Genomic DNA, 7,626 nt, shown 5'->3' with positions numbered 1-7,626 from the left:
CTTTTCTGATTTTTAAAGAGAAATAATTATGACAAGTGGGTTAAATTTTTGTTTGCAGTGCCAAGTTGGGTTTTCTCTACAACGAAAATTAAAAAAAAATAACCTCTTTCTAAATTACAGTTTTTTCAAATGTGAGAAGTCATGCATTTATTTCCGGCATTGGTATCCCAGGAGGTGCTGTGCACTTGAAGTGTTTGTTATCTTTTCATCAAAACCTTTTCTTTCCTTCCCTCAGCTTCTCCAACTCTGGTGCAGTACAGTGACAGCAAAAGGAAAGCCGGCAGGCGTCTGGGAAACCAGTCATGGCTGTCACTTCAGGTCACAAATGGATATGTATTTAAAACTGTGCATACATTTTTTACTTAAAAGTGGAAATCTCTGTTCTTGCTTATTGCCACAAAGGAGTAGATGTAATGATCCAGAAAAGTGTTTGTTTGGATGTTTAATTTCATGTATACAAAATTTTGATGAGAGGATCTAAACTCACGTTGAGTAAAAAGTAGCACAGCACAAAAATCACCTGAAATTGCCATGCCTTTGATTAAGATTGGTTCTTGAATATGAAGTTGCCAACGATGATTGGAGGCAATGAGTGAAAATACAGAAAATGAAAATAATATATAAATTTATTTTCATTTAAAACATTCTCCATGTTTTTCTCTCATTTTTTTGGTATGGATTCAGAAATAAAACCTAAAATATTTCTTTATATTAATTTACGAGAGAACTAATAAAAAAGCTGCCAATTTAGAGCGTTTCTTATTTGACTATTATATTCCATACAATGTCACTGACCTTGGAATCATAAAATAAATTATTCCAATTATAATTTTGAGGGAATACTAAAGAACCTTTGGCACTAAATTGATATCAATCGTAAGGAATGAACTTCCTAAGTAGCTAGAAGGTTATAAGAAACAACTGGTGAAATTAAAAGTCATAGCGATATGTAAAGGTAAATCCATTTGAAAACCCTTTTCCTCAGTAGTTGTTTTTTAACTGAGATGAAAATATAGAAATTGTAATGTCACTGGGTGCCTTGTTATGTTTTAATACATGTAAGTATTGTGTAATGTTTAAATCCGGTTAGACATGTCTCTCTCCTTATTTATAATGTCTTTATGAGGAAATGTCCAAAGCTCTTCCCTCTACTTTATGAGATGCACACTATTACTGTGTGCACAGCAGAACTTCTTGCTGCTCTTGCACTCTAACTCAGCATCTGCCGATCAACCTTGCCCACTCCTCCCTCTCTTGCGCTCTACTGGCCCAGCTCTGGGTAACCAGCTCGAGTATGGCCTGCTTTAAGATAAGCTTTTTCAGACTCCGTGCATGAATGACATGAGGTAGTCATGGGAATTCTTTCTTCAATCCTTGAATCCTCTATAAGGGCAGCATACAGCCTTTAAGTGATGAACCAGAACTCCAGCCATGGAAAGACTATTTCCATGAACTCTAAGTTCTGTCATCAGCCTTGTCCCAAGCCCATGGTATCCAGTATGGAAGACATCATGCCGCAACTGTGTTCTTTATGTAAGTATGAATGGTCCCTTAAAAGAAGCATAAATAACAACTTGTCCCCCGAATTTTCTCGAATGATTCTAATGAAGTGTCTCCCTCTCTGAATTCAAACATTGTACTGTATATGTGACAATCCAGTACTTCCTGTGAAGTCTTTTTCTTTTCTATCTTAACGTTATTTTTTAAAGGAAAATTTATTCTAAAAAGCATACATATGTTCCTTGAATTTAATATCAGAATATAGACTCTTAGAGGGAAAAAACCTTTTATAATGACTTTCCTTCTGGGAAAGTGCATTGAGACTTGTCTGCCTCTTAAATACATGTGGATTCTAGGGAAGCACTTAGGATGATAAGAACAGTAATTTTGTTGTGGGAGTTTGCCAACTTTCCTGTGTTTAATCTGAATGCTTATTTCCATGCTGAACTCTCAGAAACACAGATTTAATGTGGTAATTCCAATCGATTTAGAGAAAAATGAATGTACTGAAAAAGGAAAACTGTTGGCACTTTGTAATAGCATGTAATAAGTTTAGAGACTTAGAGACAGTATTTCTAACCTTGGCATTTCTTTCAGAATGTGTTTTGTTTTACACTACTTTTGCTAACAACGGGTGGAATATTGGATTATTGAACTGAGGAGTTCATAATTCTCTCATCATTTGTCAGTACAGTGTTTTGAAAACGAGGTATTAGAGAGGCTGTGATTCATAGTGCCAGTTTTTAATCTTCTCTCTGACAGTCTTCTGAGATGGAGATATAAGCAAACACAAGGAATAAAAGTAATATTTAGCATTTTATTCAGGCAAAGGAGATAAAGGATATGACATCAAACACCACCTTGCTTTTTTCCACCATTTGTTTGCAATCATGTTTTCATTGTTATAAATAAAAATTAAGGTTATACATTTACAATGTTATTATTAGTCAGGACCATTAAGAAATATTTGATAGCTGTGACTCACTAAAATGGCTGTGCCATATGATTCAACAACCAGCATTTATTTAGCTTTGCAAATTTAAATTTCCTGAGTACGCTGCTTGCAAACACTCTGTTTATAAATCCAAATTAGGTTTTAGTAAAATATGCGCCCTGACTGTGGTTGAATCTGGTTGTATGTCTCACTTACTTTTTCCTCTCTGAACATGCTAGAATCTGTCATTGTCAAACTGATGTCGACTTAGCACATTCTCTTGTGGCAACTGGTGAGCATCTCTTGAATACCAGATTTTTAAATATCATTCATTGACACTATTGCTGTCACATGTACCTCAGAAACTCCTCCCCCTCCATTCTGGGACCTCTGATGTCAAGGCTGTTTCTACTGTTCGGTTAGAAAGGCCAGGGAAGCTTTAACCATTTGTGATTAGACAATACAAGAGTAAAAGAGTTGTCTTGTGTCCACACACCGTGAGATTGTAGGCCAGAGAAAAAATTAAATGATAATACTGAGGGCTGCTTTAGACAAATCCTGAAGACCATGACAGAACACAGAGAGAAACTGTAGGCTATAAGAACATTTTAATACAAGGGCGATAATGCAGACTTCAGCAATAGGTTGGGAAGCTTGAGGCGATGATAACAATGTCTGCCCCAGGGTGCAAATGAAAAGCTGTGACACTGTGTGTTAATGGTGGTCTCTGCACAACCCAGAGAAGCCCATTTTCACAAGCGTACAACATCTGGTACAGCATAGTTAATCTACACGGTGAAGGTTTCACTGCGTCACCTGGAAGACTGTTCACATAAGTAGGCTACTTTTGATTGTGAGTAAACATTTGAGTTACATAGAGCAAATGAGAGTGACAAAAACACCCAAGCTGTATCTCTAATTTGACTCTGTCTGGAGATTAAAGCTCCTATTAAGGGCTCCAAAACAATCAGAGGCTGTGCACATTACTTTCCCAAATGTCACCAGTGTCTGACAGCTGTAAATGAAAATGATTTACCATAGATTTTTCAAGGCAGTAATATTTAATCAATTGTACAATACAGGCAAACTCTTCCAATTATTTTTGATGAGATGCAATGAATCATAGCACATAATTTTAAATATTAATTCACATACCATGCATGCAAATGCTTCCATTAAATGTACATCACTTTTTGTCTATTACTTGATGTCAGAGGAGACATGTGTCTTCATATTTACTTTGACACAAAAGCAATTCACATTGATTCTGGGAAATGTAAATATAAATATTTAAGGCAATGCAATACATAGCTGTAAAACACTTTTTTTTTCCTGTGAAACATCTTAAAACTTGTTTTTCTCTAGGCAAGAACATTGCTTTTGATTTTTTTCCAGCTATTATTTGGATTTGTGGCCTTAATAAGACAAGTTGTTTGATATCTAACTTTCTAATAGTGCAAGTTTGTTGCTAGTATTTGAGAAGAAAGTGAGATCTGGCTCGGGTTATGTTTCATGAAACCTAGTCTTTTAACATGTTTACATTTTCCTCCTGAACTGAATTATTCAGTTTTCCAAAGTAATTACTTTTTATAACATTGTTTTTGTTGGCCTTGGTATGTAGCATTTCGCAAATATTAGGTTTTCTGTTACTGTTGTTTGGTAGGCTTTGACATGGAGCTCAGGCTGACCTAGAACTCACAGTCCTCATGCCTTAGCCCACTAAATTCCGGGATTTATAGCTGTGTGTCATTACCATGGTTGCTGAGAATCAAGTCTGTTTTTGATAACATTTCTGACCTCCTTGAGTTTTGTGGGTAATAAATGAGCTTAAAACATGAAAGGTCTATGTTGAAAACTCTTTCCCAGAGATCCCTTGGGCAGAGTACAGGGAATCTTAGTAAAGAAGGGGGAGATAGAAAGACCTGGAGGGGACAAGAGCTCCAAAAGGAGACCAACAGAGCCATAAAAACTGAGTCCTGGGGTCCCTGATGAGAATGATACATCAACTAAGGACAATGCATGCAGAGGACCTAAAACCCCGGCTCAGATGTAGAACATAGTCTCCAAGTGGGGTCCCTGGAAAGGGGAGCAGAGACTTTCTTTGACATGAACTCAGCGACAGGCTCTCTGATCACCTACCCCTTGCCAGCCCTCAGAGGAAGACAAGGCAACCAGTCCTGATGAATCCTGATAGGCTAGGGTCAAATGGAAAGGGAGGAGGACCCCCCCCATCAATAGACTAGGGGATGGGCATAGGGGGAGAAGAGGGAGGAAGGGAGGGTTTAGGAGGAGACCAGGGAGGGGGCCACAGCCTGGATATAAATTGAATAAATTGTAATAAATAATAATAATAATAATAATAATAATAATAATAATAATAATAAAGGTCTTAGAACACTACATGCCCCTACATTAACACTAGCGATCATCATTTTTCTCAGGAAGAAGTGTGAAACAACTTTACAAATAAGTTTGTTTCCTTCAGATGTAAACATAAAATTGATGATTGATGAGATTATGGATTTGAAAAAGGCTGAAGCTACTTACATTGTGTGTGCATATATATATATGTAAATACATATATTTTATGGTTTCTTAGAGAAGCTTTAAATCCAGCCTCACAGTTAATTTGTTGAAATGCTAACTCTATTATGAATATATTTGGATAAGGAATGTTCGGCATTGAATGAGGGCTACATGTGACCTTGAGGGTGGGTTCTTCAGGTGCCAATAGCATCATTGTAAAAACGGGCAGGTTCTAAGCTTTCTTTTCTGTGTTCTCCTCTCTGTCATGTTTGGTTGTCTGTCTTGCTGCAAGGGTAGTTAAAAGGTGGCTGTCAGTAGGCAAGAAAAGTGTCCTCACTAGGTGCAAAATCAGCTGGCAACTTTAACTTCCCTGTCCCAGAACTGGGAAAAAATAAATGTTTATACCACCAATGGGACATAAAAGTGCCAAATGGCATATAACAAAATACTGTTATAGCAGCACAAGAATGTTAGTAAAAGGTGCAGCTAGAACATTAAGCTCACTCCTTAATAGTTCAAACAGTCTCATTAGTCACCAAGCGGTTTCTCCATCTAATTTTTAAACTATGAAGCAGCATATGGAACTTAAATTTTGTGAAAACTGTGATATGTGTAACAGTACACTCACAATTTAAGGGCTGAGACAATGCAAGTAAGACACACACACACACACACACAGAGTTGTTTCTGAGTATCAGCATTCCACGTTTCTCTCAAAGGTGACAGTAATCCTTCATGAAAGGATTTAGAGAGAAAATTGACTGCATTCAGCTAGGTTTGGCTCTTCAGTAAGAAATTATTCAATGTTTTTTATCATTGAAAAATTATAGACACTTGTTACCATTGAGATTGCAGATAGAAACTTTTTATTTCCTGAGAAAGCAACTAAGATTAAGCCACTTGAGTTAGGGCTAGGAATTTTCTCATATTGACATAACTGATTACCTCCCTTAGGAACTAAGTATTTGTCTCCCTCACTTTGAAAGGTCTCACTGCCCTTCTTTTTGGCATATAAAATTGCTTTTGAGATTTTTCTCAATTTTATGCTTTGCATTCTAACACAGAGTCAAAGACCCAATAATCTGACTGATCACATTATTAAGAAAAGAATTTGAAAATGTCGCTTTGAGAAAAACAAAGACAAAGCCTTTCTGATAGATGACTCATTACTTCGCTGACACCGGTATCAGTTTAAAAACTCAAGCCAGAAAAGCGCTTTCTTCCTCCATAGAGCAATATATAATTGAGTTATCAAGCATATTGTTGCTTGCTAATTATTTAAATGAATTCTGGTATGAATATTAATATATGGCTGAATACTTGATGTTCAACAGCCTTTAGTTTTGAAGAATTTCTTTTCATAAATGATTCCATCAAATAAGGGATATGCAATTATCTAAACAATTCTAAAATGTTTATCCTATACTTGCACCTTATTTGATAAAGTTGATCCTGTGCAGTCTGACTACTGACGTATATCACATTTGTTCACACTGGAGTTTTCCCATTCATTACCAATTTACAGATGTTTTACACAGATGAGTGTAGCATAATTGGTAGGTATATGAAATTTATATCAGCAAAATGATTTAAGGGCATAAATAGCCACAGAATAAATATTCATGTTACCGTATAAACTCTTTCAGAGTGGACAATTTAAAAAGATTACGAAATACAAGACACTGTCAAGAATACGCTTTCTACGAACTGTGAATGTCCCCAGAATTCAGCTGAAAATATACATAGAAAATACAATTGAGCAACTAAATTGGCCAACAGTTTGGGAATGGTTTTGGGGTCACGGAGAAAACAGTTATCTAGTTATATAGGTACCTAGGGTAACCATCTAGTACTTTTTTTTTTTTTAATAATATAGAATTGAATGGTCTCCAAACTATTTTGCTTTAGATTCCTTAATTTTGAACAAAGCAATCAAGTCAAATACAAATGAAACGTAACACTTGAAAAGCCTCTCTTTTACCCTTGATGCTTTTTCTCTCTTGCTCCCTCCAGTCTTGCTGTGGGGGAGGGGGGCGGTGGTTAGTGTTTCCTGAACACATTAGCCATTGTCTCTCTTCTCAAGTCCTTGAGTTCCCTTTACTATGTGCTTGAGGTATTCTAAACATCTACTAGCTTTCTTATGTCAACTTTTTCAAATGTCAACTTTTTATGAGGCACAGTATGGTTACTAAAACAGCTTATTAACTGAAATTATTATGTAGACCCTTAATCATAGAGTGACACATTTTGCCAGTGTGGTGCCAGGATGCTCTCCTAGTTCACGTTCTCTTGCTGGTACGGTAGCTCTTCCTGAGTAAGGTATACAGAAAGTGGTGTATTTTTGGTTTATTACTCTGGTCCAGGGTACAGGAGCTGCAAGTGATGAACATTCTACACAGAGTCCCGAGGCTTCTCAAAGTACCAAATGCTGAGGAATTTTGTGAGTGTCTAGATCAAATGACTTTTGTAGAGCCCAGGGGTCAAAATACTTTATTAACTTATTAGCCCGTTGATCAATAAATTACACAAAAGGGCTAATCAATTCACAAGGGCAGTTTGAATCTGAAAACTTTCACGTGGTTTCTCCTTCTAAGATCTTAGAGTAAGGAATTACTTTTCTTCATGTTATATTTTGCTTTACTTTTTCAGTGCAATTTATATGTAAT

This window comes from Meriones unguiculatus, chromosome 15, assembly GCF_030254825.1.
Source record: "Meriones unguiculatus strain TT.TT164.6M chromosome 15, Bangor_MerUng_6.1, whole genome shotgun sequence".
Lineage (NCBI taxonomy): Eukaryota > Metazoa > Chordata > Mammalia > Rodentia > Muridae > Meriones > Meriones unguiculatus.
This window is presented reverse-complemented; position numbering follows the sequence as displayed.